At 45.9% G+C, this 13,586-nt stretch overlaps 1 protein-coding gene across 3 annotated transcripts in view; it reads right to left on the bottom strand.

Moving 5' to 3' along the window:
- Positions 1–12,381, bottom strand: part of SOCS6 (suppressor of cytokine signaling 6) — a 35,112-nt gene extending 22,731 nt beyond the window's left edge. The window contains exons 1-2 of one of the 3 annotated variants that reach the window (XM_060119377.1): positions 12,184–12,381; positions 7,012–7,200 (exon numbers count right to left, since the gene is read on the bottom strand). The gene's annotated coding sequence lies outside the window, so the exon portion shown is untranslated. Of the gene's footprint in view, positions 1–7,011; positions 7,201–11,519; positions 11,700–12,183 lie in introns of those variants that run through there. The other 2 variants (XM_060119378.1, XM_060119379.1) reach the window with 2 other exon arrangements.
- Between the last annotated feature and the right edge of the window lie 1,205 nt (positions 12,382–13,586).

Here is a 13,586-nt window from a genome sequence, read left to right as displayed (position 1 = left end):
ATTATTTTTGTTTTATTACAAACTAGACAGCCCCCTCCTCCTCAGCCCACTTAAAATAACTTTTTGCAACTCTGACGTTACTTTTTGTTTGGTGTATGAAATATTCAAAGTTTAAATGCTAAGAGTAATAACCCCACCAGCTCTTCAATGACCCTCTTCCCTCCCTACTTCAGCTTATATCCCATGATTAATCACCATCATTCCCCAGCTCATACCTTCAATTCCCTTCCCCCATTCTCATCTGAAAAACTCCCCTGGCAAAACCACAACACCCGTTAAATCAGCCTCTCCCTGCGCCACGCCTGCACCCTTACAGGGAACGTGGCTGGAGAAACACGTGACCACTCTGGCTGGTCTCACTTTGTAGTCATCACCATGAACCTCAGATGGAGCCTTAATGCTGCCTGGAAATCAAACCACATTCCCCTGGTCCATTCACCTCTCACTTTCCTTGCGGACCATGTCACGTCTTTCCTTGTACCTCCAACACCTACTCCCCCATCTTCAAGCTCAGCGGATAGCCCAGTGTCCTATTTCAGAGAGAAAATTAAGAACTTCAGAAGAAAACTGCAGACTCCAACACCACATCAACCCATATCCATCCTTTGATTATATACATCCACGCACCTTTCTACAGGGCCCCCTCCACTGGTGTGCTTGGTCTCCTTCCCCTTCCAAAAATTTCCCTCTACTGGATCACTCCTAAAAATGTCACTTCTCACAGATACAAAAAAACTTGTCCTGACCCCACTTTCCCCACAATCTATGGTTCTACCTCTTTAATCCCCCCTGCAGCAAAACGCCTTGGGAAAATCATGCATACCTGAGATCTACAATTCCCTTTCTCCCATTTTCTCCTAAACCCAAGCCAGAGACCTACTCCACCACCATGATACAGAAACTGCTTTTGCCAAGGTCACTCATAACGTCTCCACTGCAAATCCGGCACCGGCTCTCAGTCCTGATCTTACACACTCTACCAGCAGCATCTGACACAGCCGGTCACCCCTCAGATGCTCAGCCTCTAATCTCTTAACGTTGGGGCACCCTGCACTCAGACCCTGGTCATTGCTTCTCTATCTACATTCACGTCCCCCAGCAACGTCACTCATTCTCATGCATGGAATAACGATGCGTCATCCACTCCCAAACTTTTATCTCTTTATTTAGCCCAGTTATAGTCAACTCCCCTCTTGACTTTGCTGCTGCGCTGTCTTACAGATACCTGAGACTTAGCATGTTCAAAACTAAACTCTGGATTTTTCCCATCCCACCCCCAAACCTGCTCTACCTGCAGTTTTTCCCACTTTCATTTATGGTTACTCCATTCTTCCAACTGCTCAGATCAAAACCTTCAGAATCACCCATGGCTTTTCTTTCTCTCACTCCACATCCAATAGCTCAGGGGTTCCCAACCCCCGGGCCTCGGACTGATACGGGTTCTCAGCCTCTTAGGAACAGGGCCGCACAGCAGGAGGTGAGCGGTGGGCGAGCGAGCGAAGCTTCATCTGCCACTGCCCATCATCATCGCTCGCGTCACCGCCTGAACCATAACACCTCCCACACTGGCCAGCCCCAGCCCCGCGTCCGTGGAAAAACTGCCTTCCATGAAGCCGGTCCCTGGTGCCAAAAAAGTTGGGGACCGCTGCAATAGGTCACAAAATCTCAATTCCTATCTTCAAAATATAGGCAAAGTCCAATCACTTTGGGGTCCAATCTCCACACCGGACCAAGCTGCTGTCCTACCTTGCCTGCATTACGGCAACGGCCTCCTAATTAGCTTCCTGCTTTCCCCTCTGTCCCCGCTCCCACCCCAGTCTTCCCTCAACACTGCACTGGTGCTCAGGGAACTGGCCCCAGATGCCTGTCACTATCCTGAGTAACAAAGTCCTGTATCTCTGACCCAGGAGTCTCATGTCTTCTGGCAGCAACCATGAAACTGTTTCTGGCTAATTTGATAGCTTGCAAGGAGGGTAAAATCTCCAACTCCTCACTAAATAACTGAAATGTAGTCAATGTAACAGAATTGCTTTCACTTCTTTTAGATCCTCTGGATCTTCACACAATAAGCTTTATTTTAAAAAGCAATATGGTGACTTCCCTGGTGGCACAGTGGTTAAGCTTCCGCCTGCCAATTCAGGGGACACGGGTTCGAGCCCTGGTCCGGGAAGATCCCACATGCCGCAGAGCAACTAAGCCCATGCGCCACAACTACTGAGCCTGCACTCTAGAGCCCACGAGCCACAACTACTGAGCCCACGAGCCACAACTACTGAAGCCTGTGCGCCTAGAGCCCATGCTCTGCAACAAGAGAAGCCACCACAACTAGAGAAAGCCCATGCGCAGCAACAGACCCAAAACAGCCAAAAATAAATTTAAAATAAATATATTTTTTAAAAAAGCAATATGAATATTTGCATGGCTACAAAGGCAGACATTTAAATATAATCAAATTAAGAAAAGTAGACTTAAAGTTGCCATAAATTTAAAATTAAGAATGAATTTATAGGGCTTCCCTGGTGGCGCAGTGGTTGGGAGTCCGCCTGCCGATGCAGGGAACACGGGTTTGTGCCCCGGTCTGGGGGGATCCCACATGCCGCGGAGCGGCTGGGCCCGTGAGCCATGGCCACTGAGCCTGCGCGTCCGGAGCCTGTGCTCCGCAACGGGAGAGGCCACAGCAATGAGAGGCCCGCGTACCGCAAAAAAAAAAAAAAAAAAAAAAAAAAAAAAAAAAAATGAATGAATTTATAATTACAGCAAAAGCTCTAATAAATTTTCTTTTTTTAACATCTTTATTGGAGTATAATTGCTTTACAATGGTGTGTTAGTTTCTGCTGTACAACAAAGTGAATCAGCTATACATATACATATATCCCCATATCCCCTCCCTCTTGCGTCTCCCTCCCACCCTCCCTATCCCACCCCTCCAGGTGGTCACAAAGCACCTAGCTGATCTCCCTGTGCTATGCAGCTGCTTCCCACTAACTATCTATTTTACATTTGGTAGTGTATGTATGCCCATGTCACTCTCTCACTTCGTCCCAGCTTACCCTTCCCCCTCCCCGTGTCCTCAAGCCCACTTTCTACATCTGCGTCTTTATTCCTGTCCTGCCCCTAGGTTCATCAAAACCACTTTTTTTTTTTAGATTCCATATATATGTGTTAGCAATATGGTATCTGTTTTTCTCTTTCTGACTTACTTCACTCTGTATGACAGACTCTAGGCCTAATAAATTTTCAAGTGATTCAAATCCCACTTTGTGGGCTATATACAAAAATACAGTGTAGCACTAAGTTTTCTATGTGACACTGAGTGAGTCTCAGATTCCCCATATAAAATAAAGAGGCTGATTTCTAAAACACATCAAGCTCTAAAATTATCTGATTCCATGAAAACAAAAATATGCAGACTTAGAAATTTAACCTGTAGAGAACTTTTGTGAGCACTTCTAAGTATCTTTTCCTATAACTGTGTTCAACACATTGCTATTAAATTGAATATAAAACAAATGTTCATAAATTCAATCATTTAAACTGTTAATGGAGCTGGCTTATAAGATTTGATTAATGAAATAAACTCACTCTCAATTTTTTGATTCAGATTTTAACATGTTGTATTTAAACAGTAGTACACCTATTACCAATTCATTACTGTCTTTATGTATATACATGCTAATTTTTTAAATGTACACATTTTTACACCTTTCCATGAACTTACCAACGTTTTAGCTAAAAACATAGTAAATCCCTAGTCTCACCACTTCCACCGCCTATAAGAAAGTATTAAACTATTGGTTAAACTATGAAGTAGGTAAGATCCTTTGAGAATTTTTTGACATACTGTTGACAATTAAGTAGGGCCCAAATATCTGTTTACTGTTTATTTTTATTCTGGGACAGGGGTGCTGTACCAAATAGTATAATGATGGAGTTCCTTCTCTACTTTTCTTTCTTCAAAATGTGTTCATACATAAAGTCTCTTAAATATAATGAACTACTAAAGCAAAAATTTTTAACTCCTAATGGCAACATGCACATAAAAATAATTGAAAAGTAAAGCAATTGCTTTGACCGCTTTCAGCCTTTAGGTCTTAACACAAAGCTCCAATTTAAAATGAAATATGTCAATTATGGGTTCATATGCTTTTGCATAGAATATGTAAGAGTTTTTCATTCAATCTGCATTAGAGAATAAGAGATTTTAGTTAAAACAATCTTTTCCTCATTTTTATATAAGTATACCTAATAAAGAAGAGCAGATTTGGGGTACAAAAAGTAATCCACAAAAGATTTATTAAATGTATATTAAGAGTGAATATAAACCACATTCACTGATCATTAGCGATAAAGGGCATCCTGCAGAGCAATAATTATTCAAATGAATGATTCAGCCCCTATTAAGCAAATATAAAAATCTTACAAAATGGAAAGGTTATACACACTGTAAAATGATAACTTAATTGTCAAAAGTAATCATTTATTATAGGCTGCCAAACAGGGGATCTCTTGACGCTTTTAAAATGATCCAACTTAAAAATAATTCATGTTACCCACCATAGATCAGCAAGCATTTCATAAATTAAGTTGCACAACGTTCAGTGACATAGGTGTGGCTTCATGACAGCACTAACTGAAAACACACTGAAAACCTTTATTTAAAGAAAAATTAGATTTGGGTTTCCCCCAAAGTAAAAGACTTTAATATTCACTGATCCTAGCAAAACAAAAAAAACTATTAAAAAGAAAAAAACTTTGGATGAGCTTCTAATGAAACATATACTTTTCTACCTCCATACACATGCACACAAAAACACAAGGACAATGAAAACTGGAAAACAAATGACAACAGAGTTAACTGGCTTAAACAAATGAGAGAAAGGTGAAATCTAAGCCTATTGGAAGGGAAGGCAACAGAAACAAGCCTAAGAAAAAATATCGCAAATCTGAAACAAGAGTCAGATGCTATTTATTAAAAAGTGGGGGTAGAACAGTTAGAAAACAAAAACTCCTATAAACCAAAATAAAAATTCAACAGAAGGAAAACTGAAAAATCCTCCCCCCAAAAAAGAACCAGAAAATTAACTGACTTAAATATTTGAGAAAAGGCTAAAAAAAATTAATATATCAATCCAGGAGGTCCAACATCCAACAAGAAAAGAGCTTTAGTCAGGAAAAGAAAGAAAATGAAGGGGAAAGCATTACAGAAGAAAATTTAAAATTTTCCCCTGAACTGAAGAACACAAGTTTACACACTGAAGAATCCATGGAATGCTCAGTACACCCAAAGAAGAAGAAAAAATAATCAGGCACATCATGGTGAAATTTTAAAATTTAGACAGTAACAGAAAGATACTATAAAGCTTCCAGAAAGAGAAAAAATTTACATACAAATGACTGGGAAAGAGATGGCAACTGACACAGTGATAACACTGAAAGCTGGAAGTTAGTGGAGCAATGTCTCCGAAATTCCAGGAGGAAGTCTGCTTCCAATGCGGCACACATTTATAGTCAACAACTCTTCTGAGCACATCCACGTTTCCCCGCCCCCCTGCAGGGCCACGTGACTGGCTCCGGCCAATGGACTGTGAGCACAAGTGACATGCGTCACTTCTGGGCCAAATATTTAGTGCCAGCGTGTGACCTGTCAGCTCTCTTTTGCACCTGCTGTGGCAACCAGGAGTCATGGGATGATATGTTGGGGAACTGCAGGAAGATGCCAGAGGAGCGCCAGGCCCACAGCAGACTTGGTGAAACCAAGCAATAAGCATTTATTTACACACTGAGATTTCAGAGTTAATCTGCCATTGCAGCATAACCTATTCTATGTTGACTAAAACAGTAACCTAGAATTCTATACAGTCAGGCTATAAAGCAAGTATTTAGAACATAGACATTTTATGACATGCAAGGTCTCAAACACGCACACACATGTACGCACGCACACACACGCACGCGCAGACACACACACACACCCCATCACCTTACTAGGAAGCTACTAGGAGGTTAAGCTCCATCACATCAAGGAAGTAAACCAAGAAATCGAAAACAGGTAACCCTACTTAGGAGAGGAGAGAAAAGAATCTCTAGGTTGATGGCATAGCTCGTACTGCTCAGCCTGTTTGGGATACTGTCCTTGCCATCTACAGCTCTTCCCAAACACCCTCCAAGAGTCAGCTCAACTGTGACATCCTCCATGAAGACAGAAATCCAAATTTCCTGGCTACCAGAAGTAAATGAAAACATCTTGCATCAATAGCAAGAAAAGAGTTGCATTCTCAAATCTGCCAGCAATGTGGTTTGTGACTCGGGCAAATTACGTAACCACTCTTAGTCTCAATTTCCTCATCATCTGCATAAGGATGAGGTTATCAGAAGGTTCCTTCTAATTCTACAGGGCAGTAATTCTGCCAATGTACAAAACCACTAAATCCTGATACAATTCTATGTTTGGTACATGCTTACATATTCTGACAGTCAGTGATATTTGGTAATAATGTTATTCCTTAAATATATATATATATTTTTTTTACTTTAAAAGCAATGTCAACAGACAAAAATGACTATTGTCAGAGGGATGATATTTCCTTTAAAACCCAAACTCAGGTTTAATAACAAACACCTTCATTATTATAAACATCTAAACAAAAGGAAAATCATACGAAATAACAAGTCTACCAGTAAGAATTCATCTTACTTTAAAAGTGTGTTAACCCTGTTGCTTCCACCACCCAGTGTGTCATTGGTGTGGCCAGAATAATGTCTATCACTCTAAGTACAATAGCAAGCAGCACCGAGTAATAGGTGATCTAGAGCACATGCTGAATACATCTTTTCTAAATAGTTCTAAAGAGTAACATTAAAGTCTTAAAATTGTTTTTGATAGAAATTTTATCTAATAGGAGTCATATATTCCTCTGCCTTCTTAAAAGAGACACTTTAAACACAAGTGTGTATGTTAAATATAATCTCATGCTGTATATAGACAGATGCCTCTTCAATGATCAAATTTACCTGTTGGAAGATTTCAGGACGGCATAGTGACGCTTGCAGGGTTTACTGATGCTCAGGAAACTTCGTCTCCCAGGCCTTCAGAGAGATGTGGTCTTTTCTTCTTTCCTTCTTCTCTACTACTCAAGAGTCGGCTCCCAAGGACAATGGGATAGCCACCGCTCCCCAAACATAGTCTCCAAGTGTGATGCCCTTTTAATAATTTTAAGAAAAAATTTCAGTGTGATGGCTGTTGAGAGTGATAAGACAATATTAAAACAATCAGTAGGAGAACAAGCGCCCAGGGCCTTGCAGGTGGCCACATGCAGTACCTTTCTGTTCTAGATTTCCCACCAACTGACCACAGTGACCCAGGGCCAGTCAACCCACCGCTGCTTACACTGCACCCATGTGTAATCCTCACAATTCTAGTAGCTGCACCAGTAATACTTCTGTAGACTCCCATTCTCCTTCCTCTTTTATGTCCATTTTTCTCGTCTCTTTGGTCTCACACCCCTTCCCCAAACGGGGCTTCCTCAACAAAAAAAACCAAGTCTTATGCAGATATTGCTGATTAACCAGAATACTCCTTTTAACTAATCACAGTACATTTTAAACTAATTATTACTGTTAGCACCTGTTACAGGCCAGGCACTGAACTCATACATTTACATGCATTATCTCAATTATTACACCAATGTTGAGGAAGGCGCCATGATTATTTTACAGATAAGACAAATAAGACTTTGATTTTATTTTAAAAACCTATCCTACAAAATCACAGTGCTGAAATTCAAACTTCGATCTGCAACCCTATGAGAGACTGCCTTCACCAGCTGCAGTCAGTCAACCAGGTCTCTGGCTTGTCTAATTCCTAACGAGTTCTTCCTTCCTGCTTAATTCTGAGGATGCCAGAGGTTCCAAACAACTGAAGTTTTACCTTGCTAAGCTCTGTAAAGCAGCATCAAGGGAAATGTGCTCTGGGGCCATTACTCTCCTCACACTCAACTGTGCTTCCAGAAGCAACAAGAGGCCTGTGCATCTTCACAACCAGCCAGTGGGGCATGTGAGTGAATTCAGACACACACTGCAGCTCTACAAGAAGATGTAGTTCTCCCTGTGTGGGGATTTGGGGCCATGTAGTTTCAAGAACTTTGTCCTTATCAGTGCTATGATTTATTCAGCTGAGCAGATCAACTCAGCCAGGGATAAATAAAAAACACAAAAAACCCAACGGCTGTCTAAGATCCAGCCAGCACATCTCTGCCTTTAACGTGCAGACAACCGTGTAAAAGCTACAAGTGCTTTCTGTACACCAAATCCCCACTCAGTGGCCAGGCTCCATGCCATGTGTGAGGGAGACAAAGGAGAAAGACCACAGCCCACGCCCTCCACGAGGAACTCAGTAATGAATGTTGAATCAGAAACATACGAATTGATAAAATGGGATTACTGAAGGAGCTGGAAGGACGGGTGGTTAGGGAAGGCTTCTCTGAGAATGAACCAACCACAGGGGGAGCCACTGAAGAGCAGTCTAGGAAAACTGTCAAAGGGGAGGAAGCCAGAAGCAGCTTGGAATGTTGAGGAACAGAAAGGCTAGACCACACCTTTGTGCTAAGGCAGAGAGAGGGTTGTTCAAAATGCGCTGAAGAACCAGGCAGAAGTCTTGTGGTCGATGGTAAAGAGTTTGGATTTTACTTTAAACAAAATGTACATGTATTCACAGTAACTCTGACAGATTATCCCCACCTTAGTGCCACATGAGGAATAAGACTCAGAGGGGTTAAATAATGGGTTCAAGGTCACAAAGTTAGGAATGTACACTCTTCCCTAAAGATCTAACACCTCTGAAACGTCCTCTGTGCGCAAAGGGAGAATGGAAGTCTTAAATGACTTTATCTAAGTCTGTCTATTCTTCAAACATTAACGAGACCAACGGCCACCCAAAACAAACGTCACAACAAAGTAAAACGTAATGTTTGTATGAATCATCAAAGATGACTCTGATGTTGGTTTAAGGTAAAATGTGCCCTCGGTCCAAAAGCCTTCCCTACTTACTAGCTAAACCAACCTGTTGTGCAGCATAATAAATTAACCATAAAAATATTAATGACAATTTCACTCTCAATACACTTGAAAACATGTCCCACTGCTGTTACTCTCTTTCTCTACCTGGACAACTCTTTCAATCAAGCTAGTCATACAAGAAAGTTTCCCCTTTTATGACACATATGAATATTATAAATTTCTCCCTTGCAAAAGCAATAATTTTACAAAATTACCCAGGCGCCACAGATGTGTCATTTCCAAAAGTGGAAGAGGTCAGGGATGAGGACAGAGAACTGAAATAGACAATCTTCATTTCCCATAAAATGCAACAAGCAGAAAACAGCAAAAGGTAATCTGTTTAACTCTAGGTCATTTACCTACCTACCCTTATTAAGTATCAAAATAGATGCATACACACCCATTCGTTATTCGAGATTATAAATAACGTGGGGTATTTGACCTCATACTTCAGTATATTTGTGTGTTTATGTGTGTGTGCACCGATCCATTTTGCATGACTGCGGGTTTTTTTGTTGTTTTTTTTTTTTTTTGCGGTACGCGGGCCTCTCACTGTTGTGGCCTCTCCCGTTGCGGAGCACAGGCTCCGGACGCGCAGGCTCAGCGGCCATGGCTCACGGGCTCAGCCGCTCCGCGGCATGTGGGATCTTCCCAGACCGGGGCATGAACCCATGTCCCCTGCATCGGCAGGCGGACTCTCAACCACTGCACCACCAGGGAAGCCCATGACTGCGTATTTTTAAGCTAGTGATAACAGTAACTGCCACAAATTCAGAAATGGGCGTAACAGTTCCCTATTCTGGAGTATGGTTTGACTTTTAAATAAGATCACACAGGCACTTCTATGAGCAAAATAAAAGATAATGTTAGTAACACAAAGTTTCCTGAAAACTGACCACAATGGAGAAAACTACCAGAGTTTTCTCTGAAGAGTGACATTACCCAACAAGACAGGCTTAAGAAGATGCTTTCTTCTGTTCCCTAAGAAGAGGGCCATTAAAGGAGCACACAGGGACTTCCCTAGTTGCACTGTGGTTAAGGGTCTGTGCTCCCAGTGCAGGGGGCCCGGGTTCAATCCCTGGTCAGGGAACTAGATCCCGCATGCATGCCGCAACTAAGAGTTCGCATGTTGCCACTAAGGAGCCCGTGCTGCAACTAAGACCTGGTGCAACCAAATACATAAATAAATTTAAAAAAAAAATTTTTTTTAAAGGAGCACTCAGGACCATGAGATGAGTAGGAATCCATTCAGTACCGCTGAGTTTCCCTCCCAGGTCATGGCACAGCCCAGGTTGGCTGCAGCCCAGGTCAGTGGCACCCAAACCCTTTCTCTGCCACTCCCTGCAAGGTGCTATGGGGAGGGTGCCAGGTGACACCAAGAGTGTGCCCCTGGATCCTGCAGAGGCCGCGTTTAAGGCCTGCCCATCTTCCCACTAAAAGAAGGGCAAGGCGCAGTGCCATGTACTTCCCATCAATTCAGGAGGTATTTAAAGATCACAAAAAAAAAAAAAAAAGGAAAAAATGTTTCAGAAGAGATGAAGGGAGCTCTAAAAAGGGTAAAGGTCCAGGTGAATAATCTGGGTGATCGTACCCAGACCAGTGGAAGGCACTTGCCAAGTCACAGGTGAGGTCTTCTAAGTGTCCTAGTTAAGCCCAAGGTCAGTGGGCCAGCTTCCCCAAAGGCAACAAGGAAACATTAGGGACAATGTCGGAACCAGAGGGCTGAGGCCACATATTCTGCTCTGTATATTCTGGAATGGCTTCCGAAACTTACCATATCCATGCTAACTGATGCGACACTGAGAAATAAATAAGAAAGCATGGGGAACGGATCACAGGCTATGTTTTCGGGTTTTCTCTGTGAAACTTGATAAACAACCGCCGTTCACGTTTCTAAACAAAACTGATTCCCCACAGCACTAAACAGTCCACTTCAAATTCATTCATTCAAGTAAGCTAAGTAGATTTTATGTTGTGATATTTGTTAGGTTAACAAAAAAAGTCAGGATAAATGTACACCTACTATGGTTGAGAAAACCTCAGACATTTCATCTTGAAGTAGATGACAGTTTACTTTTGCTTGAATACACATATATCTTTATTCCAAGGAACACGGTCCACGAAGCACACATTCGGAAACCATTCACATTATAACTGTGATTACTACGTTCTCTGTCCTCATACCCAGTAAAGCGGCATATCGCCTTTTCCGGGGTAGACGTTCAAGAAACATCTGCTGAACTGAATTCAACATTCATATATTTCATTACCGGAAGCCTGAGCTCTGCCACATATTCCCACCTGGCCCTGAATTCCAAAAAGTACGGATGGCAACCCAAAATTCCACATTCCGACTAAATGTTAAGGTGGCCTACAGACGACCGCACACATTCCAAGTTCTGCGCCAGGACCTGCCCCCGAGAAATGTCAGTAGTTCTGACCCAGAATGAACCACAAAGGTGTACCTGAAGTTGTCAACACCTGAAGCAAATTGAAAATCAAGGCCCGTCTCCGGGCCGGCTTGACATCTCCAGTCCCCACGCCCGCGCGAGCCCGCGAGGGTCCGGCGGCGCCTCCACGCGCGGAACAGACCAGGGTCTCCGCCCGACGCGACCCCCCGGGGAACGGCACGGGCGCGGCCTGCGGCCCCCAGCCCGCCCTGCGGCCGCCGGCCTCCAGCCCGGGGGTCCGAGCGCGGCCGAGGGGCTGCGGAGCGCGCAGGCCCCGCGCCGCCGCCCCAGGCCTTGCCGAGCCCCGGCCTCTCCCCGGCGGACTGCGGGCAACAAAGGCGGCGGCCCGGGCCCGGCGCGCGCGGCGGACGAGAGGCCGAGGGGTACGGCCGGCGCGCGGCGGAAGCAGGCCTCGGCCCTCCCCGGCCCGGCTTCCCGGACGCCGCTCCCCGCCGGCCCGGCCCCCGCCCGCGGACCCGCGGAGGCGCGCAGGGCCTCACGCCGCCGGGACCCTCGCCGCTCCCCGTCGGGCGGCCTCCCCGACCCCCTCCACGCCGGAGCCGCCCCGCCGGCCGGAGGAGAAGGGGCACCGCCGCGGCCGGTTCCCCGGGCCGCCGAGGAGAGGGGGCGGGAAGCCGAGCCCGGACCCAGCCTCCAACTCGGCTCCGCAGACGCTCACCCGGCGGCCGCCCGCTCCGCTTCCTCGCCCAGCGTCGGCGCGACTGCCGCGCTCGGCCCTCCTTCCCGCAACTCCTCCTCCCGCCTCCTTCCTCCTCCTCCTCCTCCTCCTCCAGGAGGGGCGCGCCGGGCGCCGGCCCGAGCTGGAGCCGCAGTCGAGGAGCCGAGCCGGCCGCTACGCGCCCACCACTCGGCCCGCGGCGCCGGCGGGCGTCGGCGCGGGGGGCGGGCCGGCGGGGGCGGGGGTAGGGGCGCGCGGGGCGGGGCCGGGGGGCCGGTCCCCCGCTGGAGTCGGAGTCCCGGCATCTGCCTGCCGGGCGCGCCCCGCCCGCGCCCGCTGGCCCGGCGGTCTGTCCGGTGCTGCCTCTGCCTTTGCAGCCTCCCCTCCTCGGCGGCCGGGCCGACGCGGAAAGGAAGATGTCCTCGGCCCTCGGCCGCCGGCCCTGCCCTTGTCCCTGCGGTCAGGCGGCGGCCTCCACGCGGCCGAGGTCCGCTCACCTGGCGCGGTGACCCGGGCCCGGTCCCCGCGGGGAGGGAGGGACGGGCGAGCACGCGCGCCAGAGCAGGGCCAGGGAGGGAAGCCCTTCCCCACACCTTGTCTAGCTTAACGGTAGAATGTGCTTATTAAAAGAAAACCTATTCCTTGTTTCAAGCCATCTGCTTTTCCATTTAGTCCTTGTTAGTGGGGTTTTATGCAGGAATAGTTCACTATTGTTTGCGCCGCCGAATTCCAAGGTAGTGTGACATAAAGTTGCGTGTTGGTGACTTGACTCATTTCTTTGGAAATTGGCTGACCCGTCCCAACATATAGCAATAACAGCAAATTGGATTTTTGCCAATGAGAAGCAACAGGAACATTTTTATTTCTCTTTTCATCAAAGAAAAGTGATTAAAGTATCATTAAAATCTAACTTAGGGCTTCCCTGGTGGCGCAGTGGTTGAGAGTCCGCCTGCCGATGCAGGGGACACGGATTCGTACCGCGGTCCGGGAAGATCCCACATGCCGCGAAGCAGCTGGGCCCGTGAGCCATGGCCGCTGAGCCTGCGCGTCCAGAGCCTGTGCTCCACAACGGGAGAGGCCACAGCAGTGAGAGGCCCGCGTACCGCAAAAAAAAAAAAAAAAAAAAAAAATCTAACTTAAGCTCTTTTCTCTTGTCCGCCATCCTATGTGCGGTTGAATTTGGTCCTCGCCATGTCTTCCCACAAGACTTCAGGATCAAGCGATTCCTGGCCAAGAAACAAAAGCAGAATCGTCCCATTCTCCAGTGGATTCCAATGAAAACTGGTAATAAAATCAGGTACAACTCCAATACAAGGCATTGGAGAAGAACCAAGCTGGGTCTGTAAGGAGCCTCACATATGAAGTGGCACACATTTACGCTATCAAGGTTAATTGCTTCTTAC

The sequence above is a fragment of the Mesoplodon densirostris genome, chromosome 15 (assembly GCF_025265405.1).
Source record: "Mesoplodon densirostris isolate mMesDen1 chromosome 15, mMesDen1 primary haplotype, whole genome shotgun sequence".
In the NCBI taxonomy this organism is placed as follows: Eukaryota; Metazoa; Chordata; class Mammalia; order Artiodactyla; family Ziphiidae; genus Mesoplodon; species Mesoplodon densirostris.
This window is presented reverse-complemented; position numbering and strand designations above follow the sequence as displayed.